The sequence below is a fragment of the Falco punctatus genome, assembly GCF_963210335.1.
Source record: "Falco punctatus genome assembly, chromosome: 1".
NCBI lineage: Eukaryota > Metazoa > Chordata > Aves > Falconiformes > Falconidae > Falco > Falco punctatus.
In genome coordinates, this window is record NC_137580.1 from 125,730,702 (window position 1) to 125,753,388 (window position 22,687).

General features: G+C 44.9%; 1 long non-coding RNA gene across 5 annotated transcripts in view; it reads right to left on the reverse strand.

Moving 5' to 3' along the window:
• The window catches only part of LOC308059999, a 100,154-nt gene that overhangs the window by 46,765 nt on the left and 30,702 nt on the right, over window positions 1–22,687 (reverse strand). The window contains exons 2-3 of one of the 5 annotated variants that reach the window (XR_013926549.1): window positions 20,487–22,687; window positions 1–18,889 (exon numbers count right to left, since the gene is read on the reverse strand). The exon at window positions 1–18,889 is cut by the window's left edge and continues 46,765 nt beyond it; the exon at window positions 20,487–22,687 is cut by the window's right edge and continues 8,280 nt beyond it. This is a non-coding gene — a long non-coding RNA (uncharacterized lncRNA). The other 4 variants (XR_013926550.1, XR_013926551.1, XR_013926552.1 and 1 more) reach the window with 4 other exon arrangements.

Genomic DNA, 22,687 nt, shown 5'->3' on the forward strand with positions numbered 1-22,687 from the left:
TTTTTCAAAAGAAAATTAAAAAATAGCTGCGTATAAATGAAAAAGGTCTCTTTATTTTCCTTTTCCATTTGCAAAGGGAAAACAAAAACAAAAAACTCACTTCATGTTCTTTTTACATGGGAAACATTAAAAAGCCATCTAATCTCCTGAAACTAGCACTAATTAATGAGCAAACATGAGATCTGGGAGAAAAAACTGTAACCTGGACTTTCTTTAGCGCAATTCAAAGTCGTGACACATTTAAAGCCATAAATTCATTTTGCTTGAATCTGTAGGATTTGTAATTAGCAACTTGAGAGGAAATCTATGGAGCAGTGAAACACAGGCTGCTTTTTTTTTTTTTTTTTTTTTTTTTTTTTAAATACTTCAGCATTAGTGGTTTTCTTGGTGATGAGGATGCGTTAAACTGCATCTGGAACCTCAAGCCCACCGTGCAGAGCCATACCACAATCTGCCTCTGTGGTCATTTCTGAAATACCCCGTTGCTCCTGTACCAAAGCTTCTTGAGATTTTGCAACCAAATGAGCCTCCAGCATTTTTGAATACCAACTTTGTACCTGGGAGATTAACTCTTGGCTTGACAGCATACCTCTGAGACAAGTGGGCTTTAGTAAAGCCCCATCCAGCAGATAAGCAGTCAGCAAGCCAGGTTTGTTCTATTCTTATTGCCACGCAGGAGAACCCATCCAAAACATCCCTGCCCAGAGCTACATCCTTCTTTATATTTAGTTGCCTACGCAGCCTGGGCCTCTCCCAGGAGTGTGCTGAGCTTTGCATCAAATATCTGTCTTGTTGCTGGCTCTCATGTCCTTGCCCAGGGGACACGTGTGCTGCAGTGGAGGTTCCAGCATTGAGCTCTGCGAGGTGGCTCCAGCTTGTGGGCTTTTCAGACACCCTGTTACTGTGAAATGCTTTGCAGATGGGGACCAATGTCCGCAAAGAGGCTTTGCAGCTCATGGGGAAGTCACAGAAGTGATGTGCTACCTCCTAACACCTGATCTGCTGAAAAAATGTGTGTTTGGCACCAACCGGAGCTCTGATGCTAACAGCATCATCTCTGGGCATATTTATTGCTGTAGTCCCACAGAACAGGCCTATAATGTGAGAAACTGCATCCAGGTTGTCGCCTGCCAGGATGGGATGGATTTTCCTAGCTGAGCAAAGACAGGAAAAGTTGTTCTCAGAAACTGTCCAGTGAAAGTCTGAAGTCAGAAGGGAATCCAGGAGAAGGTCTAAGCCGTGGACTGAATTGACCGATTGTGGTTGTGTAGCCTCAGCTGAAGGCGTTATTATTTTTATGTCTGGTCATAAATAGAATAATGGACAAAAAAACCTAACTCCCTGCATGAAGTCTGAGTAAACGTGCTTGGTGCAGTGGTTCACTGCAGGATTTGTGGTTTGGGACCTTCTTCAAAGCTGTGAATCAACACGCAAAGCAGCTCCAGGGCCACTCATGTGGCTGCGAGGACGCACAGGTACCCTTGGGTTCTTTATTCTGCCTCCTTCACGCTCTCTCAGATGGCCATAAGGGTGGTCATCGCCCAACCACCTCCTCCTCCGTGTCCTCCACAGGTGAGAACGTGCACAACGCGCGAGAGCTGGACCCCACCACCAGCTGGATTTTATTGTCATCTGATAAAGCCTCTCCTCTGTTCTCTGTTTTAAACCCTTGCTGGAAAAACCTTTTCAATAGTAATTCAGGCTCTGACAACAAGCACTTAGAAGAGCTGTCCTCCCAGTTTAGAGCTGTCAGCCCTAAGTCAGTGGCGGTACCATTAACATAATCCAGGTGTCTTCACTCTCATTTCCAGACGCTACCCGCCAGGCAGCGGTCCTCCCTGCAGACAAGCTGCAAGACAAAGTAACTGCTTAAAGCAGCGTGATAGTGCTTGACCAAAAAAATACATATTCATTTGCAACACAGCAAAAGAAAAAGCAGTCTGGTTGCTGGTATTCCCGATCAATTCCTTCTTTGGTCTTGGGACCACTATATTGGCACTCTTCTATATAGGATAGGATAATATAATAGAATATAATGTAATGTATCATATAATAATATAATATAAATGCTACTGATGCCCTGGGATATTACTGTTATGCTGAGGGATGTTAACGTAGAATGTGAACGCTTTCCCTACATCACAACTTCTCTGAAAATATCGCGCTCTCTTTGTTGTTTTTTAATTCCCTCTGCCTTCCACGTGTCCCTCGGGAAACCCAGGGCTTCTGCTGAGCCAGCCAGCACCCAGATGTCGCCCCTCCAGCACCGCTGCAGTACTGGGCAGCCTGGTCACGCTCAGCTCAGGGTGAGACGTTCAGAGGCACCGGCTGAATTCGGGTGGGTCGAGCCCACACCACGCTGGTGGGCTCGGGCTCTCAGGGCTTCACACGCACAGAGGCTCAAGGTCAGCGGGTATTTTCTAGAGTCCAAGAGAGCAAAGCCAGGGACAGCTGGGGAAGCCACAGCTGCATCAGGGGTACATGGCTGAGCACCGCTCACGGGTGCTTCTTTACTGAATTATTTCTAGGAGCGATGTCCGTGTGTTCTGCATGTAATTCAGATAGATGCCCACTGACCTGTTTTCAGCATCTTTCCCTTTTTATTCCCCCTTTTACTTTAATGCTAAGAGTACTTAGAGCCCTTGTTTATTTCAGGTTGCTTTTATATTTATTTTTATTATTATTATTAGGTGCTTGTTTATTTTGACATGTTTTCCCCCTTGGGAAAACCCATGGTGTTTCCTCAGCAGAGATGTGAGCTGAGCTCTGCCTTCCCCAGCTACTCCCATTCCTCCAGCCCCAGCTCTGGCTGCTTTCGGTTGCCACAAGGCAGGGAGGAGTTCAAGGTTTGATGAGTAACTTTCAGTGGAAAACTTTGATTTGTTTCGTTTGTTTGTTTAATCATTCCCTTTCATACCTGGTTGGGTTTTTTTTTGTTGGGTTTGTTTTTTTTTTTATTTGGAAGGGGAGAAAGCTACTTGCTGTGGGTGATCAGCTCTATTGTATTTAGTTATTACATTTATCTCTAAATTCCCAATATGTGCATACTAAATGACATTTCCAGCCTAAATGATCTTCTGAAATTTTATTGAATGCTATAGATATCGCTAAATCTCTCTGCAGAAATCAGACAAACTAACATTGAGACAGATACCATGAGATCATTCAGAAAATCTGTCCCTTCTCATTACCTGCTGTATGGTGGTTTGGTTTTTTTTTTTTTCCATTAGAGGTTACATGGGCTTTAAAATAATCTGCTTTATTATTGATGAGAAAATTGGATTCTTTTAATCTGTGTATTATTTTGAGGCTTTGACAGCAGTCAAGCCACCATGCTAATCCCTAATCCCTGGGCAATCATCACCCAGCAATTTTGAAGTGTGGTCTCAGTGAATTACAGGAGGAGCCAGGAATAAAGCAATCAGAGTCTGCTCATCAGAGGACTTTCACTGTTATTAGCATTATTATTATTATTATTTAAAGTACACCTCTGGCATGTCTCACAAAAATCTCTTCCCCATCTGCTCTGCGTAGAATGTTTCAGGAAAGAGGCGAAGTCAATCACCCAAAGCAGAACAATGTTGAGGGTGAGTTTAATAAAATAAAAATAATTTTTCCTTTAAAAAAATCACATCGTTTGCCACACATTTTACAGCACAGAAAGTATTGCATAACTCCTAACCGCCAAGCAAGCTAGGAATACTGTATCCCTTTATTCTCTGAGTTTAATAGTTATAATTAGAACCTTTCCTATACGATTTCTATACCTACGTGTAATTCTAAAAAAATCCCTCTTGTCTCTCCCAATAAACTGAAGCATTGTTACACAGACTGAAATCAAACAATTAAAGTGAGAAATGGAGACATTGTTTTTTGAAGAGGATGGAGGGTTTTTTTCCTTTTTTTTTTTTTTTTTTTTTTCATTTGAGGCAGAAAAATTCTCCAACTTGAGATGTTCTCACAGCATCATCTTTTTCTTTGCAACATTCCTGTCCACACTTGGGTAGCCTCTGGAGACAGAGGGTGACTACCAAGAAAGTGAGATGGAGCTAGTTATGGGGAGCAGCAAACACACAGAGAACACAGGGATGGCAAGCCTTGGTAAATTGTCATGTGCAATTAAAAAAAAACAACAACAAAACAGATAAATGGCCCTCATCATGGCAAAATAAGACCTGGGGGAGGGAAGGGGAATATGGCCAGCAGCCCAGGGAGAAATTTGGTCTCGTGAGAGCCAGGCTATTGGAAAGGAGTAGGAGAAAGAGAGACCCGTGGCCTCTCATGGCCATGACACCGCAGCAGCAGGCATGGGCAGTGCAGCCTGATTTTACATCTCCCGAAGGAGGAGTTACACTAATGAGAGATGTCTGTTTAGCTCTGCTCAAAATAGCTTTAGTAGTATCAAGTCTGTCTGGGATGACACATCTCGCCTTTCTCTCCCTCAAAAGGAAACCTCTCTCCTTGCTTAAAATCAGAGGATGGTAAAGAAAAAAATTATTTCTTGGACATCTTCCTAAGCCAGAGAAGCTCTTGTTATTAATGCCAATGTACGGGAGTGCGCTCTTGTCGTAACTGCAGTGTAGCCACACGATTCTACACACTCCTGTACACATCAATGTTTCAGAATTCTTTCTGTAGATTTTTTTTTTTTTTATTGCAGCTTATTTTTCTTCCCTCCTGCTCTGCCTGTCATAAGATGATTGATATGTGTAGAAGTGGGCCTTACAAGCACAAGTCATTGCCTGGGGTTCTTCCTATAATCAAAGCACATGCCCACCCATAGCTAATTAGACTTTAGCCTAATGTCAACTGATTGATTTAGAGCAGCCCTACCACCCACCCAAACAAGAGCACGGAGCCTTTGACAGTGGGAACGGAGGGAAAGTGGCACCTGGAGGAGGGGATGTTTTGCCTTTGGAAGTTCATGATGTAAAACCTTTTTGTGTATATTTATGTAAAAGAGATGCAAAGTAGTTTTTCCTCCTTAGTGTTTGTGTTAAGAAAGGGAACTTGTCCGCAGGAAAAAAAAGATTTAAGGTCCATTCCAGTCCAATCTAGGATTAAGCTGCTGAAAAAGTTAAGTGTCGTGTAATATGTCACCATGACAAAAGCAAAGGTCTTGCCTCAGCCCAAGCACTGAGGTGAGACCTGGCTGTCTTGCTGGGTCCAGTCTTGCACTTTGCAGTAAGCTAGGAAAATACATTTGGCTATGATTTACATACAGTTTTTCAAAATCCTTTGCATTTTTTTCTTTTTCTTTATTTTCCCACCCCCCCACCCCCCTTCTTTTGCCTCCCACCCAAAGCCCACCACCCTCCCCCCTTTGGATTTATGGGTTAGGAACCCTCAAACTTGTCCTGATGGATTAAGCAGAGACAAGTTGTATCAAGTAAATTAAAAATGAAATAGTTACAGCTGTTGGAATAGTCTCAGGGCCAGAGGAGGTAAAAGACTTTCTAGTCTCAAGGGGCCTGGAAGTAATCTGTGAAACACCAACTGCTTAAATAAAGACAGCTTGAGTGAGGGCTGGTGTCCTGAAGGGTGGGGAGAGCATCCAGCACCATTGGGCCTGAGCGTGCTTTAGGGGAAAACAAGGGAGCAGCTACCCTCCGAGTGCTGCTGGCCCACGTAGCCCCAGACTCGTGTCCCACAGCCAGCAGGGACAGCAGGGTGGGCAGTGAAGAGGGCATTTTGGGACCAGCAGCTGCAAGGATTTAGTTTCTCTTATTGTGAATCTCTGCTCTGCCGTATGGCATCAAACCATGGGGGTTGAAGGTGCTCACGAGTGGTGATGCTGAGGCTGACTCAGGTGGAGATACCCGCATTCTCCATCACGCTCAGCCACATCTTCCTCTCTTTTGGCAAACTGTTTTGCTCTTCAGACACCTTTTCCCTCCCCAGCTCTCTGCTTTTTATATCCCGTTTATATAATGCCTATGCTACCATCTTGCTCTGGGGCTTGTGTTTTTTGGTTTGTTTTTTTATTTTATTGTATTTTTAGAGTAGCATTGAGCTGTAACAGGGCAATGCAATGAACCAGGAGCTATAGCATTGCAGTAATACCACGCACAGAGAAGGCAGTGTCTCATCCGAGGGCTTGGTCCTGTTTGATCCAGCTACCCGGAAAAGCGCAGTCTCTCCCTATTGATAATAAATCAAAACCACAGACAAACCCATTCATAATTCACCTTTTGTGAATTTAAAGTTGTACAGAATGACCCTTTTTAGTCAAATAAAAGCACTCCAGAGTGCTTCACTGCAGCGGGCGCTGGTGAGCCCTCCCCCAGCCACACGCATTCACAGCGAAGATGTTTGGGCCAGTCCCAGAGTTAATGGAGCAGAAACGACAGGGATGGCTGGGAATAACACAGGGAGGAATTTTTTCATCCCAACTCATCTTCAGTGCCCATGAGCTCTCTGCTGTGCACACAGCGATGAACCGCTCTCTTCTCCCAGCACCAGCAACGAGTTCTGCCTCTGAATTACTGCCTTTAGACACGTTTAAGGTGGGATTTGTCACTGCAGATGAGAGGAGAAGCTGAACGTGGTCCATGATGCAATATTCCCCTTAACCCAGCAGCATCTGGGGGAGGAAGAGGAGGACAATGCATTGCCAGCAGCAGAATCTGTGCAATTTCACATTCCCAGCTATAAACTTTTCAATAACTGGAAGTAAATCCTTCAGCTTTTGACTAGAGCTCAGCCTTTGCAGCTGCAAATTTATTCAGCAGGCAGAGAATCGGGCCAAAAGAAGTAAATATGAGTGATGTGACTGATAGTACTAGAACATTACCCAAGCTCCCACACGCCTGCAGTGGAGGGCAATTCCTCGGCTGCTAATTCCCTGATGGAGATCTCCTACCAGAAGCTGGAGCCATCCTTCCCAGGATGCTGGGAAGGGAGAAGGATGCAACTGCAGGAGGGAGAAGGTGTTTCTGGAGGGGAGCTTGCAGAGCTCAGCGCTGGACCGGCAGTTTTGGGATAGAAGGCTGTTCGTATGTGCTGGAGAGCTGCAAGCAGGGATGATGCCCTTTTCTGTTTTATTTATCATGCCACACACCCCCTTGTCTCACGTACATAAGAACTATAAATCTATTTGTGGCTACTGGGGTTGGGCTGGAGGTTCAGCTTTTAGTGGTGGTTAAAGACCGGCCAGCACACGGCACTGGCAATACCTCAGATGTCCAATTAATTGTGATAGTGTCAGAGCAAAGAGCAAAGGCTTAAAAGCATAAAGACCTCGCTGCATAGCAAATGAGCATTTTGCCGCATGCATTACCCCACAACTGTCCCTAATTAACACATGGTGCATTAAACAGCCTCTCTGGGACGCACCTCGTGGTTTCGCCATGCTCAGGCAGCTCCGCCGCAGCACCCGGAGGCACGGAGGCAGCGGGGACGCGGGTTTGCCCGCAGGGACTTGGCAGCAGCCGCAGGTGCAAAGGGTGGGGAGCAATCCCAGGTCACACATGCCAGCACGGAAAATCACAGGGGTTGCCTGGGTTAGGAGGCAGAGCGAGTGAGAGCGCTCTTCATCTGTCGTCTCCGCACTCTCCGTTGCTTCCCAACACACTGAGTAACATCTTGGGCTGTACATTAAGGAGCTATACATTAGGAGGAGAACACCCCTGTGAACCCATCTCGAAGGCTGGGTGGGAGCATGTGTTTGTCTTTCCATGCAAAAGCCAGCGAGCTGTTCTCTGCCCTCCGGGACACGTGCCGTGGGAGGGAAGGTCCTTGAGCAGCATCAGGGGCTGCTCTCCAGCTCTGCTCACAGGCATCTCTGCCCAGAAACCAAGCGAGCCACAACAAGGCTGTTTTTAGGAGCTGTCAGAAGTTGCTGCCACTTTTAGTACTCAACACCTCGGAGAGCAAATTCCCCCTCCCGGCCTCCTGGTTCACCTCGCCGCTCCACCCCGCGTTGGAGACTGGCTTCTATTAACACTGTAAAGCTAATAAGTCCCCTGAAATCGGAGTGACCTGGATCATGCTGAGTCTGTGTGTGCGTGTGTGTTGTCTGCTGGTGAGGAAAAAAGGCTGAGCTGGGCTCTTGTGCATGCACACACATACACGCACTTAGAAGGGGAGACTATTTCTTCCTTTAACCCTTAGGATGCCCTGCTCTCAAACTTTACCAAGCTGCAGCTGATGTCAGAAGGGGCTCTTTCTCTTTAGTATTCCATATTTTATTTTTCATTCCATATAATATTAAATTGTTGGGGTACTCTTTTATCACAGCCTTCATCTCAAGGAGAAAAGGACAGACATCTATCCTATAGAGCAGTACAGGAGAGAAGGGACTGGCTGACCAGTTACAGCATTTCATGAAAGCAATATTATATTTCCATATTTCAAACTATCATGGTGTGAGCGGGGTGGAGGGATGGTCCTTTTCTTGTTTTGTAAAACTCCAGCTTCTGGAGTCATGTGAATCTCAAATTTCACTTAAGCAGCTTCTAATGCTCTTGTTACAGAGATACTAAAAACTATGATCTGAAATACCCTCTGAAATTTTAAAAACTAAATATGAAACATGAATGATCCTCATTATCAAATGAACCTTTATTAGTTTCATTCATGTAGCCAGTGTCTCTCTTCTGGAAAAACAAATTCTTGAAAGATGGTGCGGGTAATATTGAAGGTGCTGGACCCAAAGAAATACAAAGAGACAATTTCATAGGGACTGGCTGTTCCATCCCTGAGCTGCAGCCCCTCAGGCTCAGGAAGGTGAAATACAGCTGTGCTGTGCTGTGGGTGCCTTCCTGCTGTACCATATCCCACATTGTAGCTGCCCAGGTAAAAATCAATCTAGTCTGTTTGTGTGCTGTTGAGTGCCATATCTCATACCAATGACGTGTGCACTGAGCTGGGTGAGGTGGATGCCGATATTTCTACTGGCGTTTGTGTTGTTGCTATTATTGCAGTTCCTATTGCATTAACACCTAGGTCCCCTGTCATAGAGTAAGAGCCCTCTGTGCTAACACTTACAGATGTGAAATAAAATTGTGAGGACTGGCCCAAAGCATCTACAATCTGACTAATACTTTTCCTCCCCCTCACAAATTGATGTTGCTTAATACTTCTGGAATCTCACAGCATTTCAGCCATCTGAGATTTTTATTATCCTTTTTTGTACACAGGGACCTTGTGGGTTTGGGGCAGCAGAGGTGTCGTTTTTGTTTTGACTTTGCTTTGACTTTGTAATTTAAAGTAATTTCTTGCCACTGTATTGTAAAGGGGTTCCATCAACTTGCAAGCATATTGACAACAGACAGAGTCTGGCTTTCTGATTTGAAAAGGACACTACATTTGTCTGGGGTCTTTTCTGCCAATTTTCAATGCAGCAAAGCTAGCTTTGGATCCAGGAATAGCTCCAACATGCGGTCACTTTTTTCAGAAAAAGAATGGGGGAGTAGAATCTATTCTGAATGCTGGGACACCGAGATAATGCTGGGCTTCAAAACAAGCTTGCTCGGGTCTGCCTTTTTCGGGAATAACAGTGTGGAGCACCTAGGTCTGGACTTGAGTTACCTACCAGAGTCTGAGCCATCGTCACCGGCCCAGGAGGCAATGCCCCTGCAAGAAGACGGTGCCTGTAACTGATGGAGTGGGGGAGTCCCTTGGCAAAGCACAGACTGTCCCTCTCACAGCAAACCCCCAGGTTACAGCTGCAGCACAATAACCTGATTTTTGCCATGGGACACCCGCCGATGCCACAGACGTTATGGCTGCATCCTGGAGCCCAGACGAGAACATTCATTTCACACCGCAAACTTACTTTTTTCCTCCTCCGACGCTTTCTTTTATCGAGTTTCAATATAATAAACAAAGGGGACGATATTATTTCACTGGCAAAGACTCCAACTAATGCACAAACAGTTTTCAATACTGGCACACGGAGGGACTTTTTCACTGTATACTGGCCAGTCAGACCCATATCAGTCCTAATGGCACAGGGAAATGGAAATTCAGATCTTTCACCTCGAAGAATAGCCACAATTCATACACTGCTCATGCTCCCCCCTCCCCCCCCCCTTTTTTTTTCCTCATTGCTAGCAGAGCAAAATGAATCATCATAGTGGTATCAAAGGAAACTTTTCCAACTGTTGATGTACAGCAAAGGGACAGTTTCATATAATTCAGCATTTCATTGTCGCAGACCATGGCAATGCACTTTGTTGCACTCTTGTTCTCATCATGACTTTGAGCAAGTTGCCTCACTCCTCCGGGCTTCTGCTACCCTTTGAGATGGTCCATTTGGATACCAATTCTTCCACCCAAAAGTCATGAATTTAAGCCTTATCCTTTGGCTTATGCCAAAGCTATTCCCAATAGACCACATCTAAATTGGTACCTAATTAATTGGGACAAAGGGTCAGAGGCAACCGAGTCCAGCTCTATCACTCTTTCTGTCCTACTGGCTTTTGCTACAGGTGCCCTTAATGGTGCTGGCCCCTGGACCCCAACAGAACTTTGACTAGTTACAAATAGAAGCCACAGTTCATACACTTGATAAAATTATTCTGTAACCCTAACTAGTGTTGGTCTAATGATAGAGCATCAGCAGTGGTTAAAGCATTATTTTTAAATTTTAAATTTTTTTTTTTTTTTTTGGTGTTAGCTTTTGACCATTCCTTTCTGGAGCTGAAAAGATACTGAGGTCGTTAAAGAGAGCTTCTGTATGAGCATTTTATGGAGATTTTTGCAGGCAACCCCCCAGTATGAGATCCAGAAGTACCTGTCAGCTTTCATGGCAATGACAAGGTGGAGTCCCCATCCCACCAGAACACCCACAGGGATTCACTGGGAGACCACACTCATAGAGGGAAGTGCATGAAGTGCTGCCACTAATAACCAAGCAAACCCCAGGAAAAAAGCAGGCCCAGCGCGATGCATCTGGGTAACTCCGCCAGGCAAATCTCTCCACCAAGAACAAGCCACGATTCATTTCTGGCCAAAATTCCTGCACTAACTGCCGCTTAAGTGATTTTCCCTGAGATCGTGATGCAAGTCATTGTCAGAGAAAGGGCTTATGCAAGGCTACAGCAGTCCCTGCTGAACACTTGAGCTGTTCGATGATCCAACCCACCGCACAACCCGTCAACCCTGTTACCTGCAGGCAGCTCCCCCATTGGAAAAACATGCAATTTTCCAAAGGTAAGGGAGTCTTGGGTTACTAGGAACACAAATCATTATGAGTAAAACTGCATTCCCAATTTATTGTATTTGTTTTATTTATAATTTTATTACTTACTCCACATTTTCCATATTTTCCATGTGTTTCACGTCATTGTTATACATTCAGGCCTTTACGTGGAAACTTGGGCTCTTCTCCACTGCCTAACATGCTGAAGTCTTTACAGACAGCCTTCTGTCATTGTTTGCTCTGCATGGTTCCACCCCAAGAGCACGCAGCTAACGTTGTGCCTGGTGCAAGCCTGAGCGGTCTCCCCCTGGGGAACAGGACAGGGCGAGAAGTGGAGATGAGCAACTACTGATATGATAAGCTGGTGAAAATAAAGACCTTCAAATTATTCAGCTGGCGTCCTAACAACGAACAGTTTGAGATTCCTCTGATTTGGGCTGTGTTTTTTTTCATGGTACGGTTTGAAGTTGTCAAAGACAGAGACTTTTCTGTGCACTGCCGTTAAGGCTGGACTGGACAACGAGCTGCACACGCGGATTTCCCACCAAACCCAAAACCACAGTTCACTGAATGACAAGGAATGTCATTCCCAGCGCTGCTAGGTTCCTTCCCTGCCGTACACTTCTGGAAGGTAATATCACGCACCTGCATGCCCAGTTAATTCCTATTTTCTGCTCTCCTGGATGCATAGGCAAGTGTTTCCTTTCATGCTCCCATCTGACCACAGCCTGTGAGCAGATCAGGAGTGTTCAGCGGGGCTGCTTTTAGCTGCACTTGCAAGGGTTTGTGTCAACAGGAACATGTTGCAGGTCAATTTGCAAACAGCCTTGGAAAATCTGGTGCAGCATCTCTAATGCTATTGATAAGACCTGCTTCAGTGCAACGCTGCTGGACTAACAGTTTTCATTCAGCTCTTGAGCACACTTACACCATCATCTATCTCATCTATTTTTCATCAGTCTTGCACCCTTCATGACCCCCTTATCAATCCACGAGCGTGTTCATTCTGGTTTAGTGCAATCCCACAAGTACCGAGTCACACATGAACCTGACTGCTCTCGCAGATAGCAAAAGGATGCTCAGGTCCTGAAAAAAAACAAAAAAGAAAACAAACAAACAAACAAAAAAAAAACACAAAAAAAAACCCCAAAGTTTTTCCTATATTCCCTAGTTAAGGTGACATTTTCACATCAGGAACTCAAAAAACAATGTATTATTTGATGGCAGAGGAGGGGCGAGGAGATTGGATTAAAACATCTGGCGAGGTAATTAGATTCACTAAAAAGTTTACACTCCAAACTGCCCCCACATAATTGATGGGACCATCGTGATGTGTCACTTCCACTTACTGGCGCTGAGCAGCCGCTCTCACCTTGCTGCGCCCGGCGCTAACCTCCGTGGCTGACCTGCTGCAGTCCCCCTATTAAAGCTGCAATTATGGGGTGACTCCTAATAGCAAGGTCTTGCTTCAGCGTGGGGAAAAACGTTTCTGTAGCTCGCATGCAACAATTAAAGATAATTTAAAATGTAAGTAATTGCACTGGGTTTCTGGAAACTACTGTAGAGGTCTTGTCCCAGGCATCTGACAGGCATGGTGGTGTATTTTGACAAGTTTTGCGCAGATTTCCATTAAATACCAACTAGCAGCTCTATTTTCTTTGGAGTCATTGGTCAGGAAATGGGGATTGTGAAAGGTCAGGCTTGGAAGTTTTGGGAGGGGATGGAGGTGTTATTCATGTTCTGATCCATGGGGATCCAGTTCCAATGTAAATCCTTCAGTTGCTTGATGCTTGCTTTCTGGCTAGCCTTTGAGCAGGAGTAAGGTGAGGACTGATCCACAGAGAAGAGCTCCTGTTGAGTTGCTTTCACTCCTGCAGAGATTCCCAGCAAGGTGGGACCCACAAAATGTTCATCTGCTTTCTGAAAACCTATAGAAACCGGTTGAGTCTGGGTTGAGAGACCTGGCAAACACCGAAATATTTGTGGGATCTCCATCCCACCACAAGCATCGCACTAAACCTCTTTGTCTGCAAAGCTAGATTTGAAACTGCAACTACTCCGAGGCTTCTGCAAGGTCAGCAAAGTGTGAACATGATGCAGAACGTACCCAGATACTTTCAGAGGTTCAGCAGTCCCTGAAAGAGTTTTGTGTCACAAAAACAGACTGTCAGATGAGTTTGGATTCTGCCACATGGTCCTAGTGATAATAAGCCATCTGCGCTCATCGTGCTGCACATGACCTTTCCTCTCTCAATTTGGTCTCCATCGCTTTCCTTCAGTCCTCTCTGATTTGACCTACTTTTGAGTAACCCAACAAATGCCAGCAGTGCACGTAGCAGAGTTACATACGCACTTGGTTACCAATGTGCTAACAAAGAGTGAGTCCATCAGCAGAGTGAAAATAAAAACATGAAAATAGCGCAATCCATAAAATGGAAAAGGATCCATCAGGACTGCAATCACCTTCTGCCACGTTTGACTGATTTAGGCTCCTCTCTTATTGAGTGGGACTTTTGCTTCTAAATCGTTTGCAGTAGGGTTTTAAAAGATGTTTGGTGTCACAAGATGCATTTGAAAATTGAACTTTTATTTCCTTTTCCATAGCTGGATTTCTAAACCATGTTCAAAAGCTAGACATTATACCTCTCTGTTAGAAATGTATTCAGTTTGTGCCACTGCATAATAAAATTAACTATGTTTATAAGCAGTTGCAGGATCAGGATGCCTGAAAGCCTTATCCTTTGTATAACTTTATATAGGACAAAATACATAGAGGAAATAAAAGCTAGGACAGACTTGCCTTCATTATTGCTTTCAAGTGGCTGTCTTTCTGCCTGTAATATTTCAGATGCATTGGTAACACCATGGCAGCTCACCACAAAGAAAACATTGTGGGACTTCATAAAAAAACAGAAAATGAAATTAAATATTAAAAAAAAAAAAAAGAAATTAAACATGTCTCTGAGGCAAAAGCAGTGAAACGCAAACTTAAACTGCACAACCACAAAAAAAATTGCATCAAACTTTAAAATTATTTTTCTTCCTTTCTGAAACGCAATGATCCCAAATAAGAATGTGCCTGAGCCCCTGGTCTTTATATTTATTCCAGTGTGGTGATTTTAATGAGGGACTCAAAGAGAAATTACCCTTGAAATGTAAAGACAGCTGCACTTCTTTTTTTATCATGACTCAAGTATCAGTTGCGTGATGGCCGGATCCTTATGGATGCACCAGAATGACAGGAACAGCTTTTGGGGTTGGTTTTTGTAAGCCAGAATTGCTTCCTTTTCTTTTCTTTTTTCTTTTTTTTTTTTTTTTTTTTAATTAAAAATCATCCCTGTGCTCAGACACAACATGACACATGTTACGGTGACCCAGACAGAGGGAAAAGGCTCCGCACCCTCCCGAGAGCCGTGGCTGAGTGCGCCTGACAAATGCCACCGCGTGGCACCGAGCAGAGACAGGCGCTGCAAAAAGCATTCCTGGGCGATTGCCTGGTGCCTCTCCAAGCTGACAGAGGAGGTTTATATTAACATCACATGGCTGTCTTCAGCTGCATTTGTTAGCACAGCCCATTTGGAGGTCTTGCCATGTTGGGGTGCATGAGGAACAGGAAAGGGGGGGGGGGGGGGGGGGAAGCAAAAAATAAAAAAAGCAAGCAAAATAGATCTAGATTTTTAGCACCAGTATCTTCATCAGTAATGCTATCAAACCCAGGCTCCTCCACCCTTGCCCATGCAAAACCTTTGTAAAACACTTGGAGGGCAGCATTTTAAAAAGTTTTCAAACACATAACATATAGGAAAATAACACACTATAGAAACTTGGCAATAAGTTTGTCTCAAGTAGCCAACTTAGGCATGGAAAAAAAAATTAGACAATAAAAGGTCATTTCTAGCCAAGTTTTAAGTATACAATACATACCTTTTTTTTCCCCCTACTCTTTGCCTTAGTTATTGGCCAACTTGGCTAGGAGCTTATGGAAAACACTGAAGTGGAATTATTATAATTGGGGTTTTTTTCTCTTGTTTGACCAAGCAAAAGTTCTTATAAGCAATAATTTAATTATGGCAAAAGAGTTACACAGACACAGTTTTTATCATCATCAAAAATTAGCATCATCAAAAAAGCCCCTCTTTACTACACCATACTTTAAACTAAGGCTAGTTCATGAGCGCCAGTGATCTAATACTACTGCTATTTATGATTTTTTAAATTATTTATTATAAAGTATGCCATAAAGTGGAAAATTACCGGTGCCGATCGCATTTCCAAGCAGGCTCATTTAGAAGCGAGTGCCGTAAGTCAATTAGGATAATAAACCTGCTGGAGTGAGGAGGGGGACTTATTGGAATGAACTTTTTCATCCTGCTTCTGGCGTGCTGTCATGTGGGGATCAAGCAGGAGACGTTTAACAAGTGGCTTCTGAAGGCACCTTCCTGCTGGCTGTTTGGGTGGCAGCTCTCCTCCGGGATGCCTTCATCTGTTGCAACATGTTCCCGCAGCCTCCTTCCTTGCCCCCAGGTATTCCAGGTGGATGGTTGATTAAGAGCAAGCTCCTTGCTGACGTAGGTTGCGTATTTAACATCCTGCTCTGTTCCATACCTACATGCGCCTTGGGTTTTATTTTATTTTTTTGGAAGGGCAGTTAAAAAAAAATAAATAAATTAAAAGGAAATACGGGATTTTTCCCCCTCCCTCTGAGAGCTTAACTGGAGGGATCCTCCTCACCTTTTAAGGATGTGGTCTTTCAGTCTGGAGGATCAGAGATCTTCTGAGATGTTTGCCCTAGAAACACGGGTAATTCCAGCGTGCATCAGCACAGACCAGGCATCTGTGTGGCCTGGACCAAACACTTCAGAAAAAGCTGCATGAACAGCCTCTGTGGGCTGAAATATCCTGGTGATGCAGGGATATTTTCATACAAGGACACTGACTCTGGATGTAAGATCGAGAACACAACTTCAAAACTGACAGAAGATCAGTTTTGAGAAGCCAACATCCTACATGAGAGAGAAAAGGAGTCAGGCATGGCAATAAGAGGGAGGAAAAAACCAGATGCGAAGATGAAAAGCAAAAAGAACCAGGGACCACAAGCCTGAGATCAACAGAAAGTTTATAAGCTGCAGGTTTGGTCTGTGATTCAATAAGAACAACAGTTTCCTTTCTGCCACTTGTTAATTAAAGAAGGCAATTCCTTTTCAAATCTTACATTTTCTCATATTCTCTTGGAAACGTCCTTCCAAGTTGGATCACTTTTGTTTTGTTTTTTTAATAAATGAAGGGTTTTCCAAGTGCATTTACCTCTGCATTTTTTTTGTCTTTTCACAAAATAAGAATCTGAAGTTAAAAAAGAAATAATCCATTTCTATTTATGCTACTGGAAAATGGGAGGAAGCTGCAGCAATGGAAAAAGCAAAATATCTTCAGTTTGGAAAGACTGATTTTTTAAAATAGAAAATATTCATGGCCAAACTAATTGTGCAAAGAGAAGGGTATTTTCCTGCTAGTAATATTTTATAGCAGAGCGCTACAAGTCACCTCCAAGCCCATGTTGGTTGCAACATGTAAGCAGTGAGCAAATGGGAATGGGTGGTGAGCGGAGAGCATCGCCCAGCTGGCTGTCGTGACTGTTATGCACAAACCCAGCGGCAGGCATCTCCACATCTCAGGCCCATGAATTTGGCAGCAGGTGATGCGCCGCCGCGATGGAACAGCCAGCCCTCTGGGCAGGCTTCATTGCAAGCTGTTTACTTGTGCTGCTGAGGGGTTTGCAGCCCAACAAGCCTTGTCAAGCTCAACATGTGTAAGGCGGGTGTGGTGATCTCTAATTATACCCCTTGGGAAGGACTTACATGACCTAACATATCTAGCACATAAGAAGTCCATTCCACACCGTTTAGATGGCATTTGTTAGCTGGCACGACTGGTTCTACTTTGCAGAAGCAGGGAGTTGGATGGAAAGCAAACACGGTGAGTAACGCCAGAGTCACATTGGATGGGGCGTGTAATAACTTGATTTGTGACATATGCAGCGGAGAGGCTGGCTGATGCGACCCGCTGTCACCAGGAATTGTCTCTGCCGATGTACTGCTGATGCTTCATATTCGGAAGTTCATTCTCATAGGTGAGACTATCACCTGTAGTGGTTCAAGAGCACTGGATGGACCTGGTTGAAGCGAGCCAGTGGGACGGGGTTACACAGCTCCTTGCTGCTTGCCCTGTCCCTGTCTCATCAGGCTGCACATGTTTTGGCAGGAAGACTCTCCTGCATTTGTGCAGTGTCTCTCTTGCACCTTTCTGCAGCTCACCTGTTAGTCATGTTCCAGCAGAGATTCTGAGAACTTCAACCACCCAACAGACGCATGGTGCATCACTGTCCTTCTCTCATCGCTGGGGAATCTGCCCAGTGCTATTGTAGAAAACTGGGGATGGGACAGGGCAGCCTGCCACCCTCTCCTCAAGTGACGAGACTGTGTGATCCTGAACTGGTGCCTGCAGAAGTGCCATAAAATGAAATAAAATAAATAAATAAATAAAAAATTCCATGCAGAAATGAAGAGGAATATGCCTTTTGCTTGCAAAATCCAGAACTTGTCCTGCTATATCACCATTTCTGTTCTCGATCTCTGCTATCTCCTTGTCTCTTTTCCTTAGCCTAGTCCAGCCACCGTGCACTCATTCTTTGGGCTGATGAGACACAAAATCCCACCCAAGTGTGAGACCCTCCGAGCATCACCAGGACATCCTGCTAGCCAAAGAATCTGGAGACTTCTAGCTTTTATGAGTCACTGTCATCATCTCAAGCAACATTAGAAGGAAATTGCTGTAGGGCACTGTCATTACAGTTTGAAAATATTTCTTGACAGTGCAATGACTGTGCCATTTTTATGAACCTGAGGCTGAGCGAGCTTTCTGAGATCACCAGCTTTAGCACATACAAGTTCACCAGCTGAGCAGAAAAATGAAGGTTTCAGCATCACCAAGAACTGGCAGGTTACTGCACACCTTTGTGCACAGTCTTTGCCAGTAACAAATGCAAAATGACGGACGTAGCACAGCTGAGAACAAAATATAATTAAAACTTTACATACCAATGTAATTACAAAGAGGTAGGTGATTAAATACCATTACTGATCTGGACCTAAACCTGTTAGCACGAGGCAACAGACTGCAAATAGATACACACACTTTTGCCAACGAGTTACACAATATTAGACTCCTATAGCTACCAAAAACCTGCATGTTTCCAGGTCTGGCTGGTGCTCACGTGGCCTGATGGCATCACCAGGAGGGTGCTCATTTATTCCAGACAGTGAAAGTAGCATCGACTGGAATTTTCCCATGCAGGAACGAGACTGACTCATGCTTCATCCAAAAAGACATCCTCCACACATGTCGTTGCAAGACATGTCACCAGATTTAGTACGTACAAATGAGCACACAAGCAGACTTCTTAACTTTTACTACAAAATAAGGTGCGCATTAGCAAGGATGCTAATCACAGGACTGTTTTCTCCCAGCTTTACCTCCTTGACAGCTGACAAGATGCTAAGTCTCCACCTTCATCCCAGAGATGAGCTTGGATTTGGTGTGAGGCAAGCAAGATAAAGTGGGAAGTCCCCTTTTCCTTCTCCTCGATGAATCCCACCACTAGTAATTTATAGCTGGCACCTTTCATGTCAAAAATAGGTGTCAACATGACCTTTTGCAATAGCTTTTTGCCCTGGACACTGAAGTCCCCTGGAATACATGAAAATGGAAAGTCTGTGATGCTGGGTGGTCAGCACCAGGTCAGCTTTGTGCAGGGGTAACTATTTGTAAGTATTTGATGAGCCCAGCCTCCAGCATCCCAGTCATTAGGCAGGTGGTCCATGGAGAGCCTAAAGTCTGGATGGAGGAAAGAGGCAAAGGAATAAACAGACAGATAGGTGTCATTATTGTAACGAAAATTAGCTCTCCTGTCCTCTTCCAGTTGGAGACTGTCTTGTTCTGGTGAAAGGTGGGGATGGTGACCTTTTCAGAATCAAGCTATCAACCCCATAGAGGAGCCAAGACACTTAAAAAGCTGCAAGAACATCCCCGTGTGGAAGGTGTCCTGCTGGAGAGAGGTCCTCAGTGCAGGCAGAGATGAGCAGACAGCACCGGGCTCCCCTCCGAGGGCGTTTCCCAATCCTTGCCTTGCAGGCACCCCACCGCTCCAGGCGGTTGACTCACCGTGACAGCTCAGGATGCGTAACCTCATCACCCTCTGAGCAGAAAGCTGTTCCTGTCTCCCAGACAAAGACAGGAGAAGCTTTGGGGAGGCAGAATGAAAAATTGCTGTGTGGCCGCAAGGAGGTGATTGTCAGCTCTCTCTTACCATCTGATGGGGCTTAAACCCAGTTTTGTCCAAAATCTATGGGCATTTGCCATAGCGGTGCTCTAACCACAGGATAACACGCTCAGAAAGGCTGGCTGAGATCCTAGTGTAGCTGAAAGCAACTTGAGACCCAGCCAGCCCAAGCAAAGTGTTTTGTTGTTGTTTTTTAAAAATGATATTCATTAGGACCAGGAATCGGGCAAAGTTCCCCTCTTTTCATCAGACCAAAGTGCTCTTCTGCAATTGCTAATATTAAAAGAAGGAGACGGGAGGGGGGAAAGAAACCTCAGAAAATAAAACTTATTTGGCACTGCTGATTAAAACCAGTTTGTGTTTCATTGTGAAAGGCTGTGTTTGCTCAAGGTTTATTCAGTTCTGGTCTCTTCCATCCACATAAGGTTTGTTTTAATGACCGTGGAGTTATATGAATCTTTTTTTTTTTTTTTTTTCCTGAAGGTTTCATAATAACAATGCCTGTTTTTTTCATATAGCACTTTACAGCCACGCGTCTGGAAATGCATTGCAAATGGGCAATTAGCGTCAGCCCTATTTTGAGGATGGAGAAACTCAAGCAGAGTCTAAGCAAGACAATTCCTAAATAGCAATGCCAAAATCAGGCGTTTAGCTTGATCTTGAAAAAAAATTGGAGCTAGAGCCTGAAACAACTCTCAAAAACAATTCAGCAAGCATTTAATTCAGCAAAAGGGGAACGACTGACATCAGGAGTGACCATTGATCGCTGGGCAAGCCTGGCTCATGGTGCAGTCAGGCAGGAGTCACCAGTCACCTGCCCTCATGAAAAAGGCAACCACTGGACCAGAAGGTATAAATAGGATTATTGCTTGCAAAGTCCTTAAGGGATGCACTCTCCTGCCACCAACCCTGGGATGCTGGCTCCAGCTTCAGCACCCGTCACCTTGTAGGAGTGTGGTAGACCAGGACAGATGGAAGAGGGCACAGCAGCAAGGATGGACTTACCAGCACGGGTGCTTTAACCTCAAGAAGAGCAGGAGGAAGAGGGCTGTTTCAGTAGTGATAGACTTCAACGAGGCCACTGCAACCACTTACATTCCAAATCCAGCAGTGGGGGAGCCCACTCCAATGATGGTCACAAGTTCAGTAGCTCCTTCTTTTTGACAAGATCTTGTTTCTTTTCTCCCTCTGTGTTTTAATGGGAAAATCTGGAAAGGTTAAAGGTCAGAGTAGAAAAACAGTGAGAGAATATTATTTGAGGCAAATCTCTAACCCTTTACTTGGGCTATGTGGGAGGGAAGTGAAAATATTATATGCAAGGGAATATTAAATTATTAATATTATGTCTAGGTTGAGTTTAATCAGATTTCAGAGACGTATAATACCCACTTGCTGCCTCCTCAGATATGGATGTGGGGGGGCATGCATTTAATAAGCAAACTCGCACAAGCAGGACCACAGCCTGCAGGGAAACAGGTCCTGGGGCAGGAGACGCTACCTTGCACCACAGGTCTGAATGCAGCTCACCAGAATAGAGCAGCAGTTGGACAACAGCTCCCTGCACGGTGAGCTGAACAAGCACATGCAGTCCCACCAGTGGGACGGAGCTAAGCCAGGCTGCCCTCCCAGCCTCCTGTGTGGATGGCACCACTGCCAGCTAGTCTTCCCTTCTTTTCTCCTCCAGGAGGAAAGGATACTCGGGAGACCTGCTACTAAATCTGGGTACCAGCAGAGATGCTGACACCAAACCTCCCCCCTTCCCTGATGCACTTGGCTGCATGGGCTTCTGCAAACAAGAGGCTGTGGTTGTGCCCAGCCACAGCTGCAGATTTGCTGCCAGAAATATTGTGGAAATACATTCAGCCCTCATCAGAGCTGCTGGATGAAACTCCACAGCCTCTGCAAAAGCTCAGGAAAGCCTTACCCCGGGTGCTGCACAGGCTCCTGATCTCTCTGTTGGGTCCAGCCCACGCCAGGCTGCAGCATCCTTGGACGCCTGGCCCTGGACTGGTGCTCCCAAGCCACTGCTCATGGACAGGCCACCCGAGAGGAGCATCCACAAGCCACAGAGCAGTAATTAAGGTGGAGCCAGGCACATGGGCTGGGTAATAGCAGACAGCCAGGAGGAGCCGCCGGCAGGTAGGGGACGTGGGAGCGGGGCGAGATTAGAGCCAGCCGGAGACCCACTGTCATATTTCACTTTTCTGCTGATCCCCAGAAACCTGCCCATAGATCATCCTGCAGGAGCAACACGTGGATCTAATTCTCTAATGCCAGGCCTCACTGCGCTGTTATCCACATAAATTCTGAAGCCCTGACACCAGCCCTTTCATCATTTAACTGGAGTTTGTAGGGAAGAGGGAGAGGAGGGAGCGTAGGCTTGGAGGGAGAGATGGGTCTCAGCAGCAGGCACGGCTCCTCTTTCCTCGTGGCCTTTATCCTCCTTAATAATCCTCTCTCTATTTCATATATCAGCTGATAACATGTGGGTCCTATTTCCCCCTGCCCTCCCCACATCTGAACTAGATGGCAGATAAAGCCGTCCTGCAATCTGAGGCATGTTTGCAACTGCTCTTGATTAAAAAAAAGAAAAAAACCTCTCGGTGTAATGAATGGAAGGCTCGGAAGGGCTCCCCGTGCCATTGCAAATGCCCTGGGTGATGCCAGTTTCAGGCTTTGTGGTGTGCGTCCTTGGAGCTGATCCTCTCCTGCCTTTGAGGTGACGGGTCAGTTTCTCACCTGGGGTCCACTGGCACAGAGAAATCCCCCCTTTTTATTATTCTGCCAGCTTACTTTGTCTACCTAAACAAATAATAAATATAGTAAATAATTTTGGTGGCATTAGGAACAAATCCATGCATTTTCAAGTAGGAGGTTTTGAGAGAGGGAGGGTGTTTCATCCCAAATATTTTTCTGTGTGAAAAATCAGGAGTGTGTTTTGTTTGAAGGAATAGAAACTAAAACCAGAAAATCCACAATTTTAAAATCAGAAGGGAGGGATTAATGAAGCAAAAATGTTCCCACTTTCCTTTTTAGGGTGGGAATTAATAGAAGTTATTTGGGGCATGAGGTTGAGATGCAGCAGAAAGAAAAATTGCCTGATCAAGTGAAGCAACAGAGAAAGTATCAACCAGACTGGGGACATTTTCACCATTAAATACTTCTGCCTGATATTTGCAATATGAAAATACTAAAAGTGTGAAATG